General features: G+C 37.4%; 1 protein-coding gene across 1 annotated transcript in view; it reads right to left on the bottom strand.

The window, feature by feature from the left end:
* dag1 (dystroglycan 1) overlaps nt 1-18,896 on the bottom strand; it is a 37,281-nt gene extending 18,385 nt beyond the window's left edge. Inside the window, 1 exon segment of the mRNA XM_051909109.1 lies at nt 18,455-18,896. The gene's annotated coding sequence lies outside the window, so the exon portion shown is untranslated.
* Nucleotides 18,897-27,730: the final 8,834 nt, after the last annotated feature.

The raw sequence follows: 27,730 nt of genomic DNA, 5'->3' as shown, positions 1-27,730 counted from the left end.
ATGACTCCGATACGGTGCCATCAATAGCAGGCTGTACGCGTGAGCAATCAGCCTGGATGTCCGCAGCCCCTGGAAAACCTCCAGGAGCCAATCAGAAGGCTCGCTTTTGCCTAAGCCCTGGTCAGCTCAAAGCTGACCTTCTCCACTTCGCACTGTACTCCTTCCCCACCCTGTTCTGACATAGCTGAGCCTTCTATTAATGGCAACTGCAGGGCATGAGGAAAAGAAGATAGAGGCTGGCTAAAGAAGTCATTCACGACTGGAAAACCAAGCCGACCCTGGCAACAGGATAAAAGTCGCCAGTGCAGCCCAGCCTCTGGCCAGTTTACATGAGCAAAGACAGTGAATGATATAAATAGAAAGAATTCATTCCCTCATTTTACTCTGACTGAAACAATTAAAGTTTCTGTATATCTAAAAAGGACAGTCAGGGTTCTCACACTTTAAACCAGTAATTTTGACAGTTTGACATTTCTACAGTTGGAATCTGCAATTACAAAGAATGATTTCAGAGGAATTTTGCTGATAAATATTTAATATTTTAGAGCTGAGAATAACTAGAAAAAATAAACTATATTAACTTCAGAATTTTAAGAAATATTTAAATATTTTATTGCATGATTTGATTAATTTCTATACCTAAAAAAAACGATAATTTTAAAATTACATGAAATTGAGGTTTGATCCCTTGACAGTAGGAAAATGATGAAAAAGAAGAAAAAAAAAAAAATTGCAAATACCAGTTGCATGTGGCGTATTTCATTTTTCTTTTATATCCTTGTGACTCGCCATCCCCTGAAATGGAAATCAATGAATTTGCAATGTTCCCTAATGCAGTGTAAATGCTAGTCTGTAGGCATGCCAAGAACAGCAGCCATGTTATGTCCCTTAACAATTCAATTCGTGAGATGTATGAGTGAGTCTGTGTGAGCCTTTGTGGTCCACAACAGGAAAGAGCAGTATGGGGTAAATCCATATTAAAACAACAGGGTGAAACAGAACGAATAAAAAGCCATCAGCAGGCCTACTGCAGCTGGGGATGGACCATCACACCCAGGGTCCTTTATAAAGGAAAGCGCTCTCGCAAAAACATAGGTCCATGCTTATAGATCAAACATGAACCGGACGACCTGTCAGCATCCAGATACTTGAGAAAAGGGTGTGGAAGACATATTGACCCCACATGCATGCCTACAACAATGGGAGTCTTTAGTGCCTCCGGCTTATTACAGTGACTCTATCTCGAGTTCCAACGCCCACCTGTAGGCCACTGCAAAATATGTTTTTAAAAACCAGGCTCTTAAATTGATTATGTTGCAGTTATGTACACCCCCACATTCTCTTATCATGTTAATAAACGTTGAACGCATTAGAAGCTGCGAAAACAAACCTATCACATAATAGTGGCATGCAGGAATGACATAACTTGATTTTTCTGCTCGTATCTTGCATGGAAAGCAGCATTTGATGCCTCTGTGCTTAAGATGTGAAAAAAGCCAGGGTAGTGGTGCTATACACCTCTCTAACGCGTTTTTAATTTGATGACAAGCTAAAATGAATCGTGAGAAACAATTTAGGGAGTTGCGCCGCTTTCCCAAACGAGAAGGAACGCATGTTCACTTTGATTAAAACTCGGTAAAGTCAGTCGTCAGCTATTTCTCTCAGATGGCAGAAGGCTTGTGAAGAGTCTGACTGTGCTCCATTTTAAAGCTTCCTTCGTTGCCTGTAATTATCTGAAAACAACAAAATTACGAGATTGGTCATACTTGTCAAATCCTCAGAATTTGTAGGTAACAGGATAATGTCTTATCAGCATAAAGCTCTACTTACAAACCTTGCCTAAAGACACGAAAAAGAAAGCACTGTACTTCGAGATGCCTACATCCAGACTACAGGGAGTATTCTCAGAAGTTTAATAGGGAGTTGTCCGATTAATTCGATTAATGAAATGATTTGTCCTCGGGTGATCCAGTCAGTCATTTTTGAGTAGAGCTTGAAACACTGGGACAAGAATGAAACCTGGAAGTCTGGAAAATATTTGCTTCATTAAATGAAAATCACATAGGGCAAGACGGGCCTCTGTAGGGAGACCTTTATGATCATGTCTGATGAGCGTCGCTATACTTTGATGACCTGAAATGACCATCTTGAGAGAATAACCACTCTTTACAGAATTCCCACATAGAAAAAGAGTAAACCATTGAGGGTCCTCTGGGATCTAAAAGGGCTGGTTCTCAGGCAGGTGCTCTTTAGGGGCGGATCAGATTTTTGTTAAAGAAAAAAAAAAAAAAAAAAAAAAAAAAAAAAAGGAGCAGAGCAGATAGACAATTGGGGCCAGTTGGTAGAGGATACCAGTGACAGCTGGGAACCCCCAGGCTCTTAACATGTACCAGGACACCATCCTGACCCAAAAACACTCAAGAGATACACCCAACTGCTAGAAGGGCAACCCCCCAATTATTGGCACAATTCGTGATTGCAGAGATTGATCTAATTTACAATGGTAGATGACAACCAGCTAACCTTTAAAAAGTCAACTTGAAACAGTGTTTGCAAAACATTTTTCAAAATTTCTTCAATCTGTAATGTGCCATCTTAGAGTAAATCAATTTTAGATATGTTTTCAGGGCTCAACGGTAAGGTTGGGCCAGTGGTTTTGCTGTTTTAAACTGTTTACGATTTTAAATTTTTACTTGCCTTGCCAAAATTTTCACTGGCCCCACCACAAAGTAATAAATAAATCAACTAAAATAGCGATTGTTAGAGCCCGACCGATATGGGTTTTTGGGAACTGATGCCATTACCGATATTAGGAAGTAAAAAAAGTCCGATATCGATATATCGGCCGATACTCTTTGTGTGTATATTATAGTTCAGTACCAGTCAAAAGTTTGGACACACTTCCCATTTGTGTGTTCAAACTTTTGACTGGTACTGTATATTGAATACCATATATACCTAAACAGAATATACATAAACATTTTTTGTAATGATTACTCAAATGTGGCGATCAAACACTTATACTGACATGATAAAGATATGTAATAAAGGCAGGATATTTAACAATTTAACAAACTTTATTATCCAATATAAGCCTGGCATCAGTGCACTGAACAGTAATTTCACTTATTATAAATAACTTTACAACATAAATAGAACACATATACATACACATATATATAAGGTAAGGATCATATTTGCCTAATAATAAGATAAGGATCATATTTAAATAGTCTTTTTGCAGTTTAATATTCACAGACACTAGTCGACATCACAATTTGATTTAAGTGTTCTGACCTGTTTTTTATTTCTTCATCAAAAATATGACAAATTGTGTTATACAGTAAAATCCGTTTTATGACTGGATACCGTGATTTCGTCCGCGTTTTCTGCATCACGGAAATCCTACTAATGTAGCAAACGAGTATGATAAGCTCGTTGTTAGAGTAAAACATGGGGACATGTTTGTTTACTTTATAGCAGTGAGTTTCACCAACTAGGTGACAACGTAGCATTAAATCACCATTCAACAGACTCAAGCCACCACCGCACCGCGGTCTATTGGACTTCAGAAAGATACAATCTGCTACATTAACTGACTGTACTGACAAACTATGCTAATTTAGGATATGTGATGTGAGCGATGTGATATGCATGAGTGACATGGCAGTTTTAAGGGACGGGGCTAATGTTATATTGGATGGACTTATATTGAAAAAGGAAACTTATGGGGGGGATCATTGTTTATTAACTTTACAGTAAGTTATGTATTTCACAAACTTGTTAGCAACTTGCCGTTAAGACAACGCTTTGACTGCTTGCCGCTGCTTGAACAAGAGACCTCTTTACTGAAGTGAAAGGGTTGGCTGGTGCCAGTAGCAAAAAATGGAGTGCGCTCTGCTGGACAACTAACATAATCACACCATTTACAACCATTTTATCTGCGTTATATGTTCTATAAAAATAAATGTTCATATCGGCGCCATATCGCCGCCATATACACCGATGCAGATATATCGGCGACAGGCTCATATCGGCTGATAAAATCGGCAAAACGATATATCGGTCGGGCTCTAGTTATTGTTTTCTTTGTGCCTGACCCATGCAGCCTTAATAAATAAGGTTATGACACCAAATTTCAGATACCAGTGAAATTTCACAATACTAGATTCCAATTTTTATACTACTAGCCTAATATAAATTTCAAATATTAAAAGACAAGTAAACAGTCAGCATGCCAGAAGCCAGAGCTGCAATCATTGGGGATGTTAACCTGTTGGTAACATAAGCAAAACATAAGCAGCATACTTCAAACGTGCCATACTGTCTTTGGCCACCCAGACAAAAGGTCATTGTTAGGCCTGTCGCGATAGTCGATATATCGACTTATCGCACGATATATGGACATGACCTCGATAATTTTTGGTGACGCGATATATTGCTCATAATGTTTACACAAAAATAAATGTCACTGACATTTTGCCGATCGTGCTGCTTCTGTCATCTCGTCTGCTCTCCGAGGTGAAAGCTGGGCTCAGCTCCTTCATACACAGAGCTGACATCGACAGGCGGAAAAATGCGCCATTCGAGTCGTTAGTGTTTTCCTGACAACTACAGACAGTTTGGAAGAATAAGTGCAAATGCACTCAGTTTCCGCAATCTACTGGTGCAAATATAAACATGACAGTGCGAAATGGTGCACGCTCACAGCTAGTTTCACACAGGACGCGGCAGTCGCGAGTGTCTAGTTTGTTTTTATAGAGAACGCGTTTTTGCATGGAAACGTGTTTGACTGTTGCACTCGCGTCTTTCGCAGCATGTCGTGCATGACGCGGCGCTCAAGTTAAAAGAAGTTTTTCAAACACGCCTCTAGTAAAACAGATACCTCAACAGGCCATCTGACTGCTAAATCTGTCTTTGCTCATATGGACATCTGACAATAGCATGCACCCTTACTTTACTGAAAAAATAGGGTAAGGAAAATAAAATACCTGTAGATGGAAAATCTCCATATAAGTGCCTTTTGTGCATTTGCAAGTGTTTTTTTCTACTTGTTATTTTGCAGTTTTTGTTAGCAAAGGTTTATTTATTATTTATTCAACATTATTTTTTTGATGCTTCAATTCCAGTATCTAAATATTCTTAAGAGTTAAGTTCATTGTCATTTGAATGTGTGTAGGCCTACTTGCATCATTATGCTGTTATATTATGATGATATATTCAGTGGCATAAAATGGTCTTAAAATGACAATATCGCATATCGCAATTATTTCTGGGGCAATATAATCGCACAACAAAAAGTAGTAATCATGACAGGCCTAGTTATTGTTGCTAAAATCTTCACTTTTATATCATTGAGAAGGCTTTAAACAACAAACGCACATACAGAAATAGTTTCTACAAGGTCAAATCAAAAGAGCACCAGACACCAGCACCTTATCAGCACACAAACATAAAATGGATAAAACTGCTCTGTGAATGATGAACCACAGGGTTGGGGAACCAAATCACCTGCCCTAATGAATCAGAAATGGCGATATGCAAAAAAAAAAAAAAAAAAAAAAAAAAAAAAAAAAGATTAAATTAGGGGGTTAGATTAAATTAGATACAGCAATAAAACCCCATTCAAGGACATAAGAAACTGTGAATGATACAGCTCTTATTTCTGGCAGAAGCAAACCCAAAACACACATATCCTGCCTTATGAATTTATCAGCATTAAAAATCTCATTCAGGATTCAGAATATCATGGCTGAAACCGTAAGATGGCCAGATGGCCCTCCTTCACACACACCGGCCTTAACGCCTCTTGGCAGCAAAGGGAGGGAGTGAATCTGCAATATCTGTGAATGAGCTGCAAGGTCTCAAGGTGCTGGACTGAAGCAGTGCAATGCTGGGACTGTCACATTCAGCACACCGATATGGATGACCAGGGAGCACAGGAGGGGTGGTGGGTCGGCAGATGTGAGGAATAGGAGGAGGAGGGGCGCTGGACTTTGCTAATGTGTGAAAATGAAGGAAAACTCACAAGGGGCCAACAATGGTATTTGGCACCTATAACAATCAGCATTTCTGTTCGAGTCTATAAACCCACCAGACAAGGGCCTGCTTATCCACACAACAAAAACATGCATGTTTTTCTAGCATATGCGTAAGTAAGATGCAACCAAAGGAGAGCTCTTCAAAGAAGATCAATGTTTGTTCAGAACAAAACGACAGTACAGCAAAACGCAAGGAACCTTTTTTTTTTACTTGCTGCAACTTTGATGGCAAGAACTGATCAAAGCCACTCTTTTTCCAAACAGTAAACGGACTCAATGTGGCAAGAGAAGTAGGTAGTGCCCTTAACCCAAAACGGGGGGGGGGGGGGGGGGGCAACAGATGGCCTGAGAGACATAACGACTGATTTGTTTAACACAAAGTGTCTTAGATCAATGGTTTGTGTCAATAAACACCTCAGAGTAGACATCAGCAACCCAACTGTGTATTTAACGTAGATGCTGAGATACAAGTGGGTTTGGGTTAGACAATAATTCTCAAGGATATCTTGTGTTTGTTATGAAACAAAGAAGGCTGGAACTGTACCCTGCGGATACAGACACAAAACAGGGCAAATCACTGATAACACTGTGCCGAGAGATCTTCTTATATCTGTGATACTTGAGAAGACTACAGCAGTTGAAGATCTCATAGATTTTTGTTGTGGAAAACATTCTGAAATATAAGCCACATAAATCAAACACACTGAAATATTACAAAACCAGAGAAGCCAAATGTGAACAAAAATGAAAAATAATTACATTGACTCTTTTTGTATGAGAACACCCAGTGGTCCTATTCTTCTTGTCATATGCTTAAAGAGAGCTGTAGTTTCAAACTGAAAAATGTGCATAAAATAACTAATTCACTGTACCAAACGACTTTTCTTCATTACATTGATGGCAGAAGGCTGCCACTATATTGAAATTTTACTTACTTTTAATTTCTTTTCCACAAATTTCTGCAATGAAATCAGCCCAAACCGCTTACAGACTCATTCATTCATTGTGTAAATAATTTCAGTCTTAGGTGTGATATACAGCTGGATAAATTGAAAATCATTTTTATTAAATTTGATTTAAAAAAATAAATGAATAAATAAATAAAATTGTTTGAATGAATGATTCAATGACTCATTCAAAGACCTCACTTGTTTCATTACTAGATGAATCAGCCTTTTTGAACAAATCTCTTCTTGACTGAATGATTCAATGACATACACATTTTAACAGTCCCTTGTCACCACCTGCTGGTGTAATGATGTAATTGATACAATCTTTCAAGCTACATGCAAAAGGTGATTTACTCTATTTTAATCGCTACTGTAGTGCTTATATCTGAACTTTAAATTTTTATTTTGAATTATTGTAACAGAAATAATGATACCATGTGTTTGTAAAGAGTTTGTGAAGCTGTTTTATTCCTATAGCAATTCAGTGTTCGTGTATATGAAATGCGCCTCTCTGTGTGTGTGCTTTGAGTGTGCGTGGCTGTGCGCACAGGTAACAGTGCACGAGTACTGAATTGAGTTCTCTTTTCCCTCTTCTTGCACTGGAATTGCTTGAACGTGTAAATTAGCAAAGCAAAACATGCAAATGATAAATTCTCACTCTATGATGGTTAAACTTTGCAATTAATCCGCAAATCACATGCATGCCAAACCGTGGGGCCTGGTCCATATGGATCATTGATCCACCATGAATCGATACACCCCTACACAAAATATTCAAGTATTCAAAAATCTAGATACTAGTTCTACCATTTTAACAATGTATTGTTAAATTGTGCTGATTTAAATGTCACCAAGCCAGTGTTAAAAGATTAACACAGGATGTGTCATATTTGTGTGAATGACTGACATGTGATTCAGTTAGAATTTAATAGTTATATAAATATCAGTTATATAGTCAGTTAAACATCAGTTAAATAAGCATCAGTGACATAAATTAGTAATGCTTTGCAGCACATGCCATTGTTTTCCAACAAAAGTATTAAAGGAATAGTTTACCCAAAAAGAAAATTGTCATTAATTACTCACCCTCATGTCGTTCCAAACCCGCAAGACTTGCGTTCAATTTCGGAACACAAATGAAGATCTTTTTGATGAAATCTGAGAGCTTTCAGTCCCTCCATTGATGGCTACACAACTGACACTTTCAAGCCCCAGAAAGGTAGTAAAGACATTATTAAAGAAATCCATTTGACTCTAGTGGTTTATCCTCAATTTTATGAAGTGATGTGTTTACTTTGCGCAAAAAAAAAAAAAAAACTTTATTTACAAAATATTCATCTCCGATTCATGAGAGCACCAAAATTTGACCTGAGATTTGAGGGCTGAAAGGGCCAGCAGAAAAAAAATAAATAAAAATTGAGCCCTGTAACCAAAGGAAAAACTAAGAAGACTTTAATAACTACAGCTAACATAAGAGGTATGTTGATGGAAATATTCAACAATGACCGATGTTTGGAAATCTAAAAACCTTGAACTAGATCCTCGACTTAATAAATGAATAAAAATCAAAGTGTATGAGAAAAGTCTTTATCTTTGTCATATGGAGCTATAGAACATCATTATTTCCGTCCCATCCTTCTTTCTTACATCTGTCCTTGCCTTCATTTTTTTTTTTTTTTCAACCACCCACTTTGTGCATTTCATTCATAACGAGATAATACTCTCAAAGCAATACTGTCGTTCTCCTCGAGGACAAGCATTCCTGAAGCAGACTTACCTTGCCAAGGTAACTACCTTCCCACACACACCCATTTGAAAATCTGAACAATGTGAATACACCCTTTGCAATGGCAGGCCCTCTACACATACAAAATGGAAGCTACTGGGATCAGAATCAGTTGGGTTTTAGTTTACACTATGCTAGGGAGCACTTACATCCACCAAAATGAAATAACTCAAGAGCCTGGTGGTCTCAAAAAATGAGTACAATGTCCATCATTGACTCCACAGACACCAGGCAGTGTGAAGACACACAGTGGTGTTGACTTGTAAGAAATAACACTCATGCATTCCTCAAGTTCCACAGCGGTTCTGCTGTATTTACTAGGTCAGCACTACAAGTTATGAACCAGCTGGAAGGTTACATTGTTTGTCAGCGTCAAACACACCTGGTCTGGCCCATTTCCCCCACCTCTATGCGTCTCTTTAGAGTATACATTATCAGAGGCCAAGATCTTGACACCAAAGCCAGTGTGAAAAGCACACTCTAGCCAGTGTGATGTTTGCTGTCCAAGTTGTTTAATGATTTAAAGACTGCTGGGTTAGATGAGGCCTAACTAATAATTATTGTCAGCATATTTTACAGCTTAGCTTCTGTGCTAGACACAACCCCAAAGTTTAATACTTAGGGTTAGGTATAATGATGAGCAATAATAGTGATGCTTGTTTAGCAAACATCTCTAATGAGCCATGAAAAAGGAAAACAATTTTGTTTTTCATAGTGCATGCTGCATGATTATTTCAAAAGAACAGACATCTTTGTTTGTGGAATTCATGGGAAGGTGGGTTTACAGTAAAATCCACTAGGCACTTGATACAATTCTTTAAAGCAATAGTCCACAAATTGACAAGTCGTGCAGCATGAGGACACCCCCTCCTCCACACCAGTGCCATTCAAGGAAAATTAAATTGACGGATTTAAGATTCACAAGGAGCGGACAGAGCGCAGCCTGGCACATGCCCTGAATTTTAAACTCTAATCAGACCCCCTGCTTATTGCAGACACTGATTTCAATTGGTGGTGGAAGTGGGGTAGCAGAAGACAGAAACTCAGGAAAGATAACAAAAGCATTTCTGTTGAAATGTCTGTTTTTAGTGTTGCATTTACTACTGAAGATTTATTCATTTTTATTAATAGGGAGGTAAATGAGAAGATCATCTCTAAATGTGAGAAGAAAGAGCAAATGACCTACACTAAAAGGACGTATGAATGTTAAAACAGAGATTGATAACAAGCGAAAGACCATAGAGGAATATTCCAGAGTAGGCCCAGCTAAAAGAGTGTTAAGACTGCACGAGGGCAGTAAAGGGTGCTATTTTTGCACATCGTAAAAACAATCCACTGAAAATGGTGGGCTAAGAGTTTCCACTCTATTAGAGTCGTTCTCAACATTTTTGACTCCAGGGCCCCGCATTAGGGCTGCACGATTTATCGCGATTAAACCGCACACAATTTGGCAAAGGCTGCAATTATTTTATGCGCAGCTTGTCAGAGCTGTACGGCTCTGTGATCAGTAGTAAATGCTTCTCTATCTGTAAGCCAGAGGGAGCTCTTGATCCTACTTACTTTCTTAGAGCACATTACTAATCTTGTGGTGAACAATTCATCCGTACAAGTTGATTCACAATTTACTTTATTTTTGTCTTTGTAATCTTTGATTAAAGTCTAAAAATGTACTCCCCTACTGGAATGTCCTTCCTTCTCTGATGAGGTCAGTTTGTCATCTTGGGTAGAACATCCTCTCCAACTGTCAGTCTGCTGCAAGCCTTGACAGCGAGCTGAATGGAATGACCACTTTTCTAGTTCCAATCAATTCGGGGGGAAAAACAAGCACTCTATTTTTTAGGGCTGCCCCCTAATGATTGGTCGACTGGAAGAGGCTTAGTCGACCAAAATTTTAGTTGGTTAGTCACAGAGGAAAAAAAAAAAAAAAAAGTCACGCAGTCCGTAAGGGACAGATCGTTAATGGTGGTTCATTGTGGTAATTACAGTATATCTGTGAGGAAATCCAAACATTCCCCTATCATCCATCAACCTCAAATATGGCTTATCATTTGAAACATGTAAGTAGTAGTAGCAACTTTACATGGCTGCTCGCTCTAACTTTAACCTACATAAATCTGTTATGCTATTAGGCGCATAACTAGTGTTGTCAAAAGTACCGGTACTTCGGTACCAAGTTGGTACTGAAATTTTGAAAATGTGACGATACCAGCATTTCTGTAGTACCGAGAATCCGGGTATATTCGGTACCCACTGATAGGGCTGTACCAGTATTTACTTGAATATGACACGAGTAAAGCACAAAGCTTTGTTTACAAAAGAAATAATAGGTTAGCAATTAAATGTGACAACGCAGCCATGGAAACATTTTGGTTCATGCCGAATGAGAGAGGTACGCGAGTCCATAAATTTAAGCTTTGTATTCTGTTTTGCGAATCGCGATCTGGTCACCCGATTAGCAGAGAATTTAACAATATTCCATTAGCCTAGTTATTCCACTGAACATGGAAACTGTTTCTTTTCCCAAATCTTCACTCGCACAGGGGATTATAACGTTTCTTTCTTTCGCTTTTAGGCCTATTATAGGCTATTCGCAATCTTTACTGTGGTAAAGTAGAAAAAACATCGTAGGACAGAAACCTTTTTGCTTGCACGTCAGTTTCTATTTAACACAGTTTGTGCTTGTTATTAGACTTTATAAGGCGCGTCAAGTTTATTTGTATAGCGCGTTTCACAAACGCTGGTAATTTTTACTTTCGCTTTCCCTGGCAGCGCTAAATCAAATATAGCCTGAATGTGTGAAGATAAAACTCGCTCTTCAGACCTTTTACAACAAGTTTCAGTTCCTTGTAACATCAGGAGATAACATTAAGATATTATTAAAGCGAAATGATCTCTTTCCTGCTCATGTCCCACATCCCTCTCAAAGAGCAGAGCAGTAGGCTATATGACGCATCTTTGTGTAGAAATAAAAAAACGTTTTTTTTTTTTTTTTTTTTTTTTAATAATATTTAACTTTCTTATTATTTAGGTTACCATTATTTACCAATATTTATTTCATAGTTTTACAGGCTGTAGTGTGTCAATTCATTGAAGGAATAGCTAAAATAAACATGCACGTCTGTTACAAAATGGATGTTTGACATTTATTTATTTTTTTTATATTTCAAAATTTATTTCATTGAGGTATATACACACATATATATATATATACACATATATAATATATATATATATATATATATATATACACACACACACACAAACATACACACACTCCAAATATTTATATGTATGATTACCATATTTAATATGTTTTTAAAATAGGCTATATAAAATAGTAAAATAGTTCCAACAGATTTTGCTGTGGTACCGAAATTGGTACCGAGAACCGTAAATTTGTATGGTATTGGTACCGACTACTGGAATTTTGGTACCGTGACAACACTACGCATAACCAAGTGTTTGTGTGGAAGCTAAAGTATAGCATGCTTACTGCAAGGCATGGGGGCGTCAGTGCGATCATTTGCATATTTTCTGATAACAGTGGAAACAACTTAAAATACTCCATTTTGGGTCATACAGATAAGAGTACATCATTATAATACAGTTCAAAACTGTAAAGGGTCTACTTTTATTTGTGTAAACTCACAAAAACAAGAAAATGTTGTGCTTTTGTAAAAAACAGGATGAGCTTTCTGCCGTCTCGGTCTCTAGGAACTAGAGCGAGTCACAAAAATTAACCGAAACTCAGCGTATAGGCTACTTGCCTCACAGACATGAGAAATATATCTATAGAAAGCTTGAAATGTGTACTTTTAAAAGAACCTAATCAAAAATAAATACTTTCTGCTTATGTAATCCTTATGAAAGGTGCATTTCTCTCCATAGGCACGTTAACTATACTGCGGAGATGGCGAGGAAGCATCGTCAACTTCATCTTTGCAGCCGACAGAATTATTTTATTACTAAATAATCCTGGTTCTTCATAGGAATAAGAGTTGTTGAAGGGGTAAATTAAAATAAGACATCTTGATCTTTAGTTGTTTTGTTTAATTTAAATCATTTTGTATCATCTCAGGGCCCCCTTGGAAGATTGCTGACTCTGAGGCCCCCTGGTTGAGAACCAATAAGCAGACATACAAGACACATGACCAAAATTATCAGAAGCTATGCTTAAACTAAGGCCTAGATTTATGTTTCAACTTATATTAGCTTTTAAATGCAATAAGTAGCTGAAGATGGAAAAATAGTCTTGGCCAAATCATAAATGGTTAATATATCATTGTTTAAACAGCACATTGTAAATCACTAACTTCAAGCAGATGTTTCAATGCCTAAGGCGTTCACGTGACCACCACTTTTGTGAATGTGCAGCTGGCCTAAATACAACTGGCACTCTAGTCCACAACCAACCTCACTCTTTACGGTTTACAAGGCTAATCTGTTAACAAACTGAGTGCTTTCCTCCTGTCTAGGTGTATTTCTGAAGGTAGTAGCAGTTCTAAGCTCACTCAAGACAACTCCACAATTACCCTCCTAAAGCATTCTCGCAAAGATCACGACAGACACAGTCACACTTCGGTAAACAGCAGGCAATTTGCGTGGGAGTCAAAGATCAACTCAAAGCAGCAGCTCAGAAGGGGTAAACAGAAAGCCTCCCTTCATCCAAAAGGCTGCTGGACACAAATTGGTGCTTGCAAACATTAAACAGGCCCAATGTTTCATTTTCCTCTCAAATGCTTAGACGCAACCCCCAACTGTTATCGATCAGCCAGACACAACATCAGACATGGTAATATGTAAACAACATCTTTAAAAATCAATATTATTGCATTTGTAAGCAGGTAATTTAAGTGTGTCTGTGTGAGGTGGCCTTTATCTGCCCAGTTTCTCCCATCCAGAGCTGACAACATGTCTCTGTCTCCAGGCCATCACGTTAACATCCTATGCTACATTAAACTTGCGTTTCTACAGCATGCTGAGCTAGTGAATCACGCTGCCTTCCCTGTAAGACAAATCTTCCTTCCTGGTTTCCCTCTGCTGAGACCACAGGCCAGGACGTCTCCATTGAGCCCATAGAAATCCACCTGAAAAACACTGTTGCGCTTGCCGCCACAAGAACTCGGCATGTCGACCGCCGATGAAAAGCTATTTTTTAATCGCTGCTTTGTGTTCAAGGTACACGGAGGAGAAGGTCGCACGATGTACTCAAAGCTGTTTTCCTCCAAAATGTCAAAGTGCAGCTTTAGTCTAAAGGCCTCTGACACCACAGAAAGTCTTGACCTGAGTTGTACTGCAGCATTACAACTACATGAAACATGTTTTTTTCCCCCTTTTTCTCAACACTGTACTATTTTTGCTTTTTCCTCTCTCTCTCTCCCATCTCTCTTTTAAAAACTAAGTGTAAAGCTGTTGTTGCTGATATTGGTTTAGTCAATTACGAATTACACAGCTGAACCCTGCCATTACAGTTCTGCAGGATAACATTACATGTTGAGCTTGTAGAAGACCCAAAAACCATCTGAGCAATGGCCCTATACGAAAGAAATAACAAATACGTTTATATGACATGCAAATAAGTGTGTACACAGAAAGTCACAAGTCACACAGCATGAATTGAGAATTTTCAAAGTCATCTAAAATTTTGTCTATGTAACAACCTTAATAGGATTTGTCATATTGCCCAATATCCATGATAAATGTGTACTAATCAAATATAAATATGCACTTCATTTACGGAAAATAAAATGAGGTATTTTAAAAAATGTTTCAGTGTTTTATTTATTAATTTATTTTAATCTGTACAATGAAAGTCAACGGGGTCCAGTGTTTTCCTTTCACAAAATGTGTAAATGAGTAAATGATAACAGAATTGCAATTCTTCTATGAGAATATTCAACGTAAATTAATTTAACAGAAATTGATTAGACAAAAAACTGAAACGAGAGCACTGAAAAACATGAGGGTTTACTGACATCAGCTGAAAGATATTAATGTGCACCGTTAAATCGTTGACAATAAGACCAAGAATGTGTATTAAGAATGTAAACAGAGTCAAGTTTGATTTCCTGTCAACTTTAAACCTCAGTGAAAGAACTGGTCAATTCTGACGTTATGACACACTAGGAGATTGCAAACTAAGCTTGGGCCACATGGGCAAAGCAATGTGGCAGAACATTAACTCATTAAGCAAACGCACATCTCCTCAGCGGGACTGCATGTTATTGCATATTATAGAAGTGCACCGTATTAGACGGAAAATCTATTTGCTCGGTGCCAGTCAGTAACACGGATATTTCTCAGCTTTCTTCTTCTCAGCTCCACACCTCTGCTGATGATGCAAGTCTTATCACAGTACCGATAGTACGCAGCCTTGCATTAGAGCCGTTTCCCGCTGCCTTTAAAGCCCCCTCCCTCAGAACAGAGCCCCAGGGTTATTTACAAGCAGTGCTACAGAAATCTAGGTTAGGCTGCAATTGAAGTGTGAACTATTGCACACTGCAGCAGACAGTGCCTCCAAAGACTGAAGCAGCTTACTGGAAAATAAACAATAGATCTGCATACAATGTGTGTGCGAAAAAAAGACATGTTTGTGGTAGGAGCAGCGAGCCATCAACTCGGGCTGCGCCGCGTCATCTCAAATCCAATCACCCTACAAGATTACGTGTCTGATTACGAAAGCACTGGAGTTATGAGAGGTCCGGTGCATGACTCTACACAAGCTGTACACTGGGAATTTTCACGTGGGTGCACCCTTTGCGCTTGGCCTTGCCTCACGGTCAGCACCGGTATGGCGTAATCCAAGTTTAAGGCTTTATTTGTGCGGAGAGATTTGTGCAAAGCCCAAATAGGTACTTCACAGACTCAACCATGCAATCATCTACAATAAACTTTCAGGCACCTGTCAGGGGGAAGCACCTCATACTTATGTCTATTTTTAAAAGCAAACAACAACTTAGTCACATGTGCAGGAAATAAATCAATATTGTCATCCTCTACTAACATTTTCTCAGCACTCCTCCAGAAGGATTGCACCATAAAAGGACGTTTTTACAAGGTACACCAGGAATAAATATCTCCGTGCACTGGTTAGCTCAAACAAATTAAGGCATAAATGAACATGCAATTACAGAGCCAAGAGAGTTCTTCTCAGGGGCAAGTGAATCAATAACCCTTGACAAGTGCAACAGTACAACAGGCTAGAACATCTTCTGCAAGACGATCAGCCCAAAGGGTATTGCAATACCTGCAATCGCAATTAAATTAAGGGCACCTGAGGAAAAAAAAATAAATAAATGGACTAAATTAGCTCCCCACCACAGACTTTCAATAGGGTTCGTAGTTCAATTTTGAAACGGCAATAAGAATATGAAAATTATAGAAGATGTTAGAGAACTTACACAAGAAAAAAGGGCAGGAAGGAAACTTATACCTGTCCTCTAATTTTATCCCCCTTTACTCACTGGATTTTCCCTTGGGAAGGAATGAGGGGGTTGCAGAAAATAGACTCAACTACATGCCAAGGCAGAGATATGGCCTTATTCCAGAACAACTCACTTTAAACCTCGTTCATATGAGATATTCAGTGACTAAACGACCAACCGACTCAACACTGAGAAAGTAATGTGGGAGTTTTTTTTTTTTTTTTGTCGTTTTATAAACTGAAAACTGGATGTACAGTATATAATGTTAAGTTTCTGGTCAGATGGTCTGTTTGACCAAATTTCAAATTTCTTTTCAAATTTGACACTACCCCCTCAATGGTAAAGTAGCTTCTTATATCGACTGCATAACCTGCACAACTTTTTATGCATCATCCATTTGTTCTCAAATGCATCATTTTTAACGTAACTATTAGCTATGATGTACTATTACTAACATTACACAAAACAACTTAAGCAAAAACAAAGCAAAACAACATAGCATAAATAAAATAATGATATGAATTATGAATATTCCAATAGTAATATAACATGTTTTTATTGTTGGAAACTAATGATTATTTAGATGTTATTGGGTCAAAAAGCAGAAATTAAACAATTATCAGGTTTGCAAAGACATTTAAATATCAGTAATTGTATCCAAAACAACAATATTCAATATTTAGATTAAATGTTGACACATGCAATTCAATTGTTTTGTTACTTCAGATTCCTGATTCTTTTGATTAAAATCATTGTAAACACAGACACAACATTATAAACTTTGTATGAGGCTTTTTCTTCCCAAATTAGTACACAGTCTCACCACTGCCTTGTTTTGGAGTCAATCATATATTCAGTTAAAACTGACTGCACTTGGAGAGCATTTTCCTGTTCACTGAGGAGCGTAAGAGAAAAAAAAAAAAAAAAAAAAAAAAAAAAAAAATCAAATATGGAAGGATAGCGTGGAAACCAAATGTCTGGCATGTGCATGGAGGTCTTCGTGTCCCTTGACAAGAAGGGAAAAAACCCCTCACACAGCTGAAAGGTTTAAAAACGTCTCCATGGAGAGGCAGACGTGATGAACATGCTAAAAAGCCAAACAAGCCAATAAGTAAAAAAAAAAAAAAAAAAAAAAAAAATCCTCCTGGTTCATTAGTGCTACACACTGAGGTTACTTTGTTATGTCTATATGAAGACGAAGAGACAAAAACAAATTCACAAAACCATGGGAGAGTTACAATTTGATTTAAACTCAAATGCAAACCTCTTTCATCAACATTTCTTTACGAAAATGTCAGAAACAACACATTATATTATTTACATCGTATAACAAGAGATCAAAGCCAAACCTGATGTGTAAACACTAAAAATGAGACAGTGTATTAAAACAATACAATCTTCAAAAGTCTGAAAGGGCGCCAGAAACGGTTAAAAACTCAAGAAAGAAACGACGAAACCAACATCGGAAAGCAAATTCAACGCGGAAATTAAATTTGACTGTCCCATATTTAACATTACAACATATTTAGATCTTTTTTTTTTTTTTTTCCTGCTTAGACTGACGTTATTGATTATCTGTTGGTAATCAATAACACAATAACATCTGAAATGACCCAATAATGTCCTTTAAAATGGCAATAAGCGAAATAAATAACCAGATTATAATAATAGCGAGAGAGGAGAATGGTGTTATACCGGAAACGAGTTACCTTTGTCGCTTTTTCAGCACATCGATTTCAAATTTAGGTTATTGATATCGAGTGATAACCAACTTGACAGATTAATTAATCGATCGCCCGAGACCTTCATCTAAACCTCCTGAAATAAACATTAACGATGGACATCACAACTATACCAAAACGTAGCTCGCTATACGTTCATTAGAGGGGAGAAACAGGAACAAAAGCGACGTTGATTCGAATCTTATGAATATGTGAATCCTGTGATTCGCGATATGACCATTACAGCTTCTGTAACGTAAAAGCGTTAAAGCCCATCTCACGACGTGACGCGATTGACGCGACGCGGAAAAACTAAAAGACCCTAAAGAGCTTATTTGGTTAAAAATCAAGCGCCCTGGTTGATCGCGTCGCGTCGGCGCTCGTTTGCGGTATAGATGGGGGTCTTACACCTGTTTGCATTTGGTTTGCATTAGAAGCGTCAGTCTCTCTGCAGCACAAACACAGCCAAGCCTAAATATATTAGCTATAATTCAGTCCAACTGCCTCAAATGCACTTTACACGATGTCTTACCTCGTTGGGAATAGATCGGAGTCACATCGCAGCTATTATAATATCTTGATGTCAAGCTTATAGACGCATCCGAGCGCAAGGAAGAGAAAAAAATCTCGCCCTTCTACCCCTCTTCTCTCTCCATCTACACGAACCAATCTGCACACACACACACTTTCACTGTCCAGCCTCAAGACTCGACCAGCCGAGCGCAGAGTCGGCTACATCGATTGAACAATTCACTGTGCAACCACGAGACGCGACCAGCAGAGCCCAGATTCATATACGTTAATTTGCTTTCTTTTTTTTTCTTCTTTTTTTTGTTACAGTAGGCCTATACATGCTCCCAATTTTGCTTCTGGATTAAATACATTCGATTTTTATCTATTTAACACCATTATTTTTCTATTATTTAATATTTTGTTATCTGCTTTTCAGCTTATTAAAAAACTGTTTTTTATAGGGGCCTAACTTACTGTACTGCTTGACTAAAAATAAAAATATAAAAAACTTTCACTAGATAATAATAATAATAATAATAATTAATAATATATTGTTAATTATTATTATTATTATTACTACTACTATTATCAACATCATCATCATTATTGTGTCCTTACTGCATATCAACGTCTTTTCTATAGTAAAAGTAGGCCTACTGGTAATGATTTGTACTGCTAAAAAAACTTTCACTGTTCAGCTTCAAGACTCGACCAGCAGAGTATGTCCACTCGATCCCAGAGACCACTAAAACAGAGGTGAATCATGATTCAATTCTCACACAACAACAAAACAAGCAATATTTACCGTTTCACACCGGTGGAGATGAACAGACTCGATTCCAAAAGTGGTAAAATCCGTTTCAATGCTTCTTCAATGGCGTATAGTACAGACTGTTGTTTAAACCAAATTTCTTCTCGTTTGGTTATTGCTGTAGGTCAGTGTGATGTTTTCATTCGTTTGTTTATTCACTCGTTCCTTTAACGCTTGTCAAACGAGAAAGAATTGGAAAATGAGGATGAATTATTCCTGGCAAATCCACAGGACGACTGCGCAGCGCTTGATTACAAGTTCTGTTTTGAGTCTTTATGACGAAGAAAATCAAATTAAAAAAGAAAGATAAAAATGAAACTACATGACGACAGTCAGGAGCGGTCACATGTCGAGGGTTTCGGCAGGCTCGCGCCTTGATGAAGAGGGTTCCTGAAGAAATGGTGTCTACCCAACGTATTTTATCGGAGTGTGAGCTGCTCTGCACTTGCTGTGTAACTCAGTGTCTGGGCTTTGAAGGGGTATGCAGGAGGAGGAGGAGAAGAACGAGGAGGAGGCATGTACCTTCACACCCCACCCCTTACACGACTCCACCTCACTGCTACTGTCCACTGACTTGACGTGACAAAGCACACGATAGAACGACAGAACGACAGAACTATCGATAGATAGATAGATAGATAGATAGATAGATAGATAGATAGATAGATAGGCAACATTAGTAAATATTACATTATTAAAATGCTAATAGAAAAAACATTCAACATATATTATTATATGTTTATAAAAAATGACAATGCTTATTATAAATATTATTAAAATATGTAACTATTAATAAATAGGCCTATATATATATATATATATATATATATATATATGTATATATATATATATATATATATATCACATGTTTTATATTTTTATATAGCCTATACATTAATAATTTATATATATTTAATTTATATATTTTTATTGTATAAAACTTTAAAAATCAGCAAATACTTTATTATTTGTTATAAAATGCTTAACATGCTTATTATTATTGAAATATTTATGTAACATGGCAAATATATAATTGTATATAACCTTTTAATATTTATTAAAAAATATGATGATGACCACATGTTAAACATTTTTGTTATTATATAAAACATTTAGATATATACGACTAATTAATAACATTAGCACATATCACATGATAAAAATGCTTATTATTATTACTGAAATACTTAATGTAATAAATATATTATATCCTCCTGGGACCCAGAAAAAAAAAGTTTTTGAATTTAATATTTTGTTTCACATCATTACATTGTTTAGAGCATAAGAAAAAAATGGAAAATAACATTTTTGAAAAATTATATTTTATTCATATTTTATGCTATGTCCTCTGTAGTGGACACCAGGACTAAGTTGTTTAAAAACTAAATATTACATGTATAGGCAAAAACAATGGATTTTTTTTATTTTTTTTTTATTCACCAATTCATTTTTAGGTTTCAGGACTTTTTAACTAAATTTTGTTTAAAGATGATTCTCAACAATGTTATGAAAGATAGAACAGAATGAATCAATATACCATTTTACTTTATGCAATATGTGGGTAAAGTGGCCATACATGGATTTTCCCATTCAATACATTGCATCTATACACTGTATCTAATTTGCATATTAATGTGTTCTTGAAGCAACATGTAATGAAAAAAAGTATAATAATGGGAGTAAAAATTGGCAACATTTTCATAATAATATCTAATAATTAATAGGAATATTGATATATAATTTATTTCGCTATTCACTTGTTGTGTCTTCCAAAATGCCTGATAATCATGATTTAAGTCCTGTTGTCCTCTACAGAGATCATGTATGAAAACAATGCCCTGTTTTGTAACAGAAAGTCATATTTTGATTAGAAACCCCATAACATTTTCCTGAGATGTTGATTTATAACAAACAATTTAAAAATAATCCAATTTAAATGATAATTAAAAAATATTATCATATTTCCATAAGAGTTCTAAATTTGATCACTAAATTAATGTCAGTCATATTTAAAGACCAAGGAGAAGTTGTTGTCATGGTGAAACTTCCAAACATTTGGTATCTCTGCAAAGCCCTGAATGTGCTCTTTACAAGACAGCCAGACTTAAAACTGTGACATGTATTGTCAGAGAAATTCACTAAAATATAATGTCCACTACAGAGGACAAAAGTCTATTCCTGGGTCCCAGAGGATATGATAAATGAAAAAAACATTATAATAATGTTAAATGTTATTATTGTTGTGTTAAAACTTTTTTAATTTATATGATATATTTATATTTATCATATTATATAAAACTCTTGGCCCACCCTTTGCAGCTATAACAGCCTCAACTCTTCTGGGAAGGCTTTCCACAAGGTTTAGGAGTGTGTTTATGGAAATTTTTGACCATTCTTCTAGAAGCGCATTTGTGAGGTCAGTCAGTGATGTTGGCGAGAAGGCTTGGCTCACAGTCTCCGCTCTAATTCATCCCAAAGGTGTTCTGTCGGGTTGAGGTCAGGACTCTGTGCAGGCCAGTTAAGTTCCTCCACACCAAACTCGCTCATCCATGTCTTTATGGACCTTGCTTTGTGCACTGGTGCACAGTCATGTTGGAACAGGAAGGGGCCATCCCCAAACTGTTCCCACAAAGGTGGGAGCATGAAATTGTCCAAAATGTCTTGATATGCATTAAGAGTTAAGAGCATTAAGAGTTCCTTTCACTGGAACTAAGGGGCCAAGCCCAACCCCTGAAAAACAACCCCACACCATAATCCCCCCTCCACCAAACTTTACACTTGGCACAATGCAGTCAGGCAAGTAGCGTTCTCCTGACAACCGCCAAACCCAGACTCGTCCATCAGATTGCCAGACAGAGAAGTGTGATTCGTCACTCCAGAGAACACGTCTCCACTGCTCTAGAGTCCAGTGGCGGCGTGCTTTACACCACTGCATCTGACGCTTTGCATTGCACTTGGTGATGTAAGGCTTGGATGCAGCTGCTCGGCCATGGAAACCCATTCCATGAAGCTCTCTACGCACTGTTCTTGAGCTAATCTGAAGGCCACATTAAGTTTGGAGGTCTGTAGCTATTGACTCTGCAGAAAGTTGGCGACTTCTGCGCACCATGTGCCTCAGCTTGTGCTAACCCCGCTCTGTGATTTTACGAATGGACTTATTGCACAGGTGGCAACACAGCACCATGCTTGAATTCCCTGAGCTCCTGAGAGCGACCCATTCTTTCACAAATGTTTGTAGAAGCAGTCTGCATGCCTAGGTACTTGATTTTATACACCTGTGGCCATGGAACTGATTGGAACACCTGAATTCAATGATTTACAGGGGTGTCCCAATACTTTTGGCAATATAGTGTATATATATATATATATATTAGGGATGCACCAATTCCAGTTTTTAAGGACCAAGTACGAGTACCGATACTTTTTTTCTGGTAATCGCAGATACCGATACTGATGCCTATACATTTATTAAATTATTATTATTATTATTATTATTATTATTTATTTATTTTTTTTTTTTTTTGGTAATGTGGCAGTTTTCCAAGTACAACACAGTGAGACTAATGATTGCAGGACAGCTTCTTTATTATTACTCCAAAGAAAAAAGTAATAATTTTTATGTTCTTGTCACAAACTTAAAGCACATATTTCACAATGTCCAAAAACCTTCAAAGGGCATAATTATTAAAGTCATAATTAAAAAAAAATATTAAAAAAAAATCAAGTCTTTTTTAACCTGCCTTATATATATATATATATATATATATATATATATATATATATATATATATATATAACATCTATTAACATCTTTTGTTGTTTTATTAACATTAATGACAGACAAATATTTAATTAGGCTACTCTCATTTTAAGACCGAATCTGTGTAATATCCTGACACATATCCTGTTTTCACCCTCCTGTTTGCGTCCACTTAAGCCATAACCGACTGTATTTACATGAGATACTCCACACGATGGACATTTTGACAACTGTTTGTGCATTTGACCATTCAGGCGCAAGGAGAACTGATCGCGCGCTGTCTGAGAGAACTGGAATCGCGCGCAAAAAGGAGAGGGAGCGCGCGCGCAAGAGAGCGCTTCTGGTCTGTCATTTAACGCGATTTGCATGCAGTTCGCAATGTGTTGGTTGTCATCATTAATTTTAAAGTATTTCGACACCCCTGAGGCTGACATTGTTTCTGCTGCTGCCGCCGGTGTCTCTGTGCACGGATAATTCTGTCAGTTACATCACGTGAGGTATTGGTCTTTGGTATCGGGGTATTTTTACGAGTACAAGTATCGGGCCGATACCGATAATGGTATTGGTGCATCCCTATATATATATATATATATATATATATATATATATATATGGAAATAATAATGATAATTATTATTAACAGATATAAATAGATATTGATATTGTGTTTCTATATTTTCACACTTTCTTATCCCATGTTAAGGCTTAACCTTACTTTTTCCATGACTTTGACGCGACATGTCTTACCAGGATAGAGTAAGATAAGGTTTCTCATTCCTCATGAGGTCTACAGGCCCCTGTATGTCTCAAACAGGTCACATAATCCCCTTAGACACAGAGATGTACACAATGTTTGTCTCAATACCAGGTAAGATATCATCAGCAGTACACCTTGGCGCTAGAGCCATTTTTTAGTGAATCAGCCAGCATTTGAATTGGACAGTGAATACCCAGATTTGAAGGGAAACAAGGAGACCATTGGTCCAAGGTGTTTCTATGCTTTTTCTGCAGAGGATAAGATTATCTCCACAGTTTCTCATTCTGCAATCAATATCCAGCAATTTCTGGATATAAAGGGGGCCATCTGAGAGACAACCTGGGGTGGCTATCACAGATCAATAAAGGCCATCTTTAATAAGGGTGAATGTCCCCAAGCAGTACCTGAGATCACATTTAAAGGAAATAGTCCAAAAGCATCCAGACATTTGATTGATGTGGTAACACCTGGAAGCTTCCAGAAAAGTTGATTAGAAAAATATAGCTGGCCGGTAAGCAACCTTACTGCATAGTTTATAGTAGCTTGATATCTCTGGCTAAAAATTATACAAATCACTAGTAGGCCTATTTAATCTAAATTCAAAGCTTTTTGCAACAAAATCTGAATTACTCTAGAACTGCTCCAACTGCATGTGATTAGTGGTACTGCAAAAAAAATCGTATTAGATATTCCCAGTGCTGGTTAGATTACTTACAAATTGTAGTCCATTACTAAATACAAATTACATGATAAAAAAAAAAAAAAAAAAAAAATGTAGTTAGTAACATAATTCATTAGATACATTTTAGGTAATATAATCTGACTACTATTTGATAACCTGATTACTGATTACTAATGATTACTTTTGACCTAACTCATTTATCACATTGATTTGGATAGGATAATCTTGTGCCATATTGATATAAAACAAAGAATTTTTATTCCATTTTTTGTTATCAACAACACAAAGTGCATTAAACATTACAATACATTATGCCATTATGCATTCTAAGACTGAGCTCAACACACAAAGACATTGTTTCCTTCAGCTTGCAGCCTTCGACTGAAGCAGATTTAAATACTTACACGGCATTTAAACACCAACTGTGAACACTGACTGAACACAACTGGCTCTGACTTGGCGCGTTTGGGCATGATCAGTCGTAAGTATCAAATGACATTCATAATCGGTCTTACGATCATTAAGTGTGTTACCGGCTTAATCAGTTACTACCCAGCACTGGATATTCTGCTAAACATCTTCTTTTGTGTCTTGGTCCTGGAGGGCCACTGTCCTGCAAAGTTTAGCTTGCCTCAATACACCTACCTGGAAGTTTCTAGTTTGCCTTGTAAGACCTTGATTAGCTGGTTCAGGTGTGTTAATTTGGGTTTGGAGCTAAACTTTGCAGGATAGTGGCTCTCCAGGGCTGCATTTAACTCCACTTTCAGACACACACTTACAAACTTCCCTATAAGCACTTCCTCTCAGGGAAATCCCCGCCGCCATTTTTAAGTGCATTCAACTTCATTAAGTAGACGAGGGAAGTTTACTTGAACAGACCCTTGATGTCTCGATTTTGACCCAGGGAGTGGGTCTACTCAATTTGTACACTTCAGGCAGATCCATAGACCACAATGCAACACGACTGTGACGTCACAGCAGGTCTAGCTTAATTTACTACCACCACACACAACTCTTATGTATGAAATTGGAGTTATTACATTTAACCACATTATACTTATAGCTTAAGTCGAAAATAAATTGAGGTTTTTGAGGAAAACATTCCAGGATTTTTTTCCATATAGTGGACTTCAATGGGTTGAAGTTATATGGGTTTGAAGTTGTAGGAGAAAATGAGATGACAGTTTTTCGCCCTACCACGGTACTTCCACACGTGACCTTTCCAACATGATTACGTAATGTGTGCCGCATCGCAGAGCTAGTGCAAGATGAGCATTTGTGGTAAAAAAGTATATAATTTTTTTTTTTTTTTTTTTTTAGAAAATGACGATCATTTTGCTAGATAAGACCCTTATTCCACGGCTGGGGTTGTGTAGAGCCCCTTTGAAGCTGCACTGAAACTGCAATTTGGACCTTCAACCCGTTGAACCCTGTTAAAGTCCACTATATGGAGAAAAATCCTGGAAAAAATCTGATAGTCTCACATTTTAAATGCAAAAACACATTATGTGTGAATGGGCCTTTACAAGTTTTGAATGACATGAAGTTGAGTAAATGTTTTTTAAAGGCACTATCTCTTTAAATCATGTCAGATGCACTAAATCAGTTTTCTGCGCACAGGTAAGCTAATCTTCTTTAGGAATGTTAAGTATTTCAGGAAAATAAATGACTGGCATTCTTATTCAGTACCTCTATCAGATGTTTTCTTCTGGCTAATAATACTGTTAATAGATTAAAAAAAAATAATAATTTATTGCAAATGCCAAATTGTGGTACACAAACTACAGTGTAGCACAGTTTTATAGGTAAGTCAGAGGAGTGTGTCTAATGTAAAGTGACAAAGCAATGTCCCTGAGAGCAGTCACGTTTGCAGGGCTTCAAATCCTATTTGTTTTTTCACTTAAGGTATTAAAAAGGAATGACAAGCCAGAAACAATACTGTTCTTGGCTCTTTTCGATACAGATTTTTGAGGTAGTGAACTAATACTGTACAGCTATACTGTATGCATGTCCCAACAACCTACTAAGAACATTTTACAGAGTCACAGAGAATGAATATGCCAGACTAAACCATAAAAGGCAGCTGTAGCCTTTGGAAGAAGTACTAGGGTGAATCCTGGAAAAAAAAAAAAAAATGTATATATATATATATATATATATTCTAGTAAACATTTGATGTGGATCCAAACCTTTCATCAAAGTTGTCCTAAAACCTTCTTCTTAGGACAACATTGATGAACTTTTTTGATCCACATCAACTGTTGACTACTATATATATGCATATAATTGACAATTAATTTCAGCATTTTTTACACACATCTTAAAGGGGTGGTTTCACTTTTTTAAGTTTAGTTAGTGTGTAATGTTGCTGTTTGAGCATAATCAACATCTGCAAAGTTATGATGCTCAAAGTTCAATGCAAAGGGAGATATTTTCTTTTAAAGAATTCTCTGTTTAAGGACTACAACAAACAGCTGGTAGGGACTACAACGAGCTTCTTCCCGGGTTAGTGACATGACTCTGACATTACCCCCCACGCTGCAAGGCGTGTCCTCGCACCATAAACCATACAGCGATGGAGGGAGGGTGTGGGCTCTGCAGGAAGATGAGTAAGGGACCACTGACGGCTCTCCTGGACGGATCCTTGGGGCAGATCGACAGAGGCGGAGCTGGGTGAGGTGGAGATCGCAGCAAAACCGCAGGGACAATAGCACGGGGTTGACATTGCAGGCCCAGAAATCCAAGGCAATGCCGCTGGCTTGAGGGACTGAGACGAGGACGGGGGCCTGGCAGAATAGGGTGACACCGGAGGGAGTGAGGACCAAGGCAGAAATAGAGGGTAAGAGGATCCAGAGGATCTATAGCGAAACCAGGGTGACAAGAGACCAAGGTGCAGCCAGAGGGACGAGGGAGCCCAGTGGAGCCTTAAGCTTTGTTTATACTTTTGCCGTTCAACGTTCGCCGTTGAACTATTCTTTGAAACAACATGGGGTGACTCGGAGTAAGTGTTCTCTAAACCATTAGGAAGCAGAGAGGTGAAAAGAAGTAAGGTACACGTGACAATGTTTGTCACACTTCACCAAACCCATGCTACAAAAGAACCAAAAAAGCGTGTAAAACCCAGTAAACCTTGAGATTATTACTTGTGACATCAGAACGAAACATATGGATATGAGAACATGTGTATAAAACTAAATTAAACAACAATCTCTTAAATATTTTCTAATTTCATTAAACAGTATTTAATTTCATGAACATTTTTATTAAACATGGACCTTGATTTTC

This window comes from Ctenopharyngodon idella, chromosome 10 (genome assembly GCF_019924925.1).
Source record: "Ctenopharyngodon idella isolate HZGC_01 chromosome 10, HZGC01, whole genome shotgun sequence".
Taxonomy (NCBI): domain Eukaryota; kingdom Metazoa; phylum Chordata; class Actinopteri; order Cypriniformes; family Xenocyprididae; genus Ctenopharyngodon; species Ctenopharyngodon idella.
Note: the sequence above shows the minus strand (reverse complement) of the source record. Positions and strands in the feature narration are given on the sequence as shown.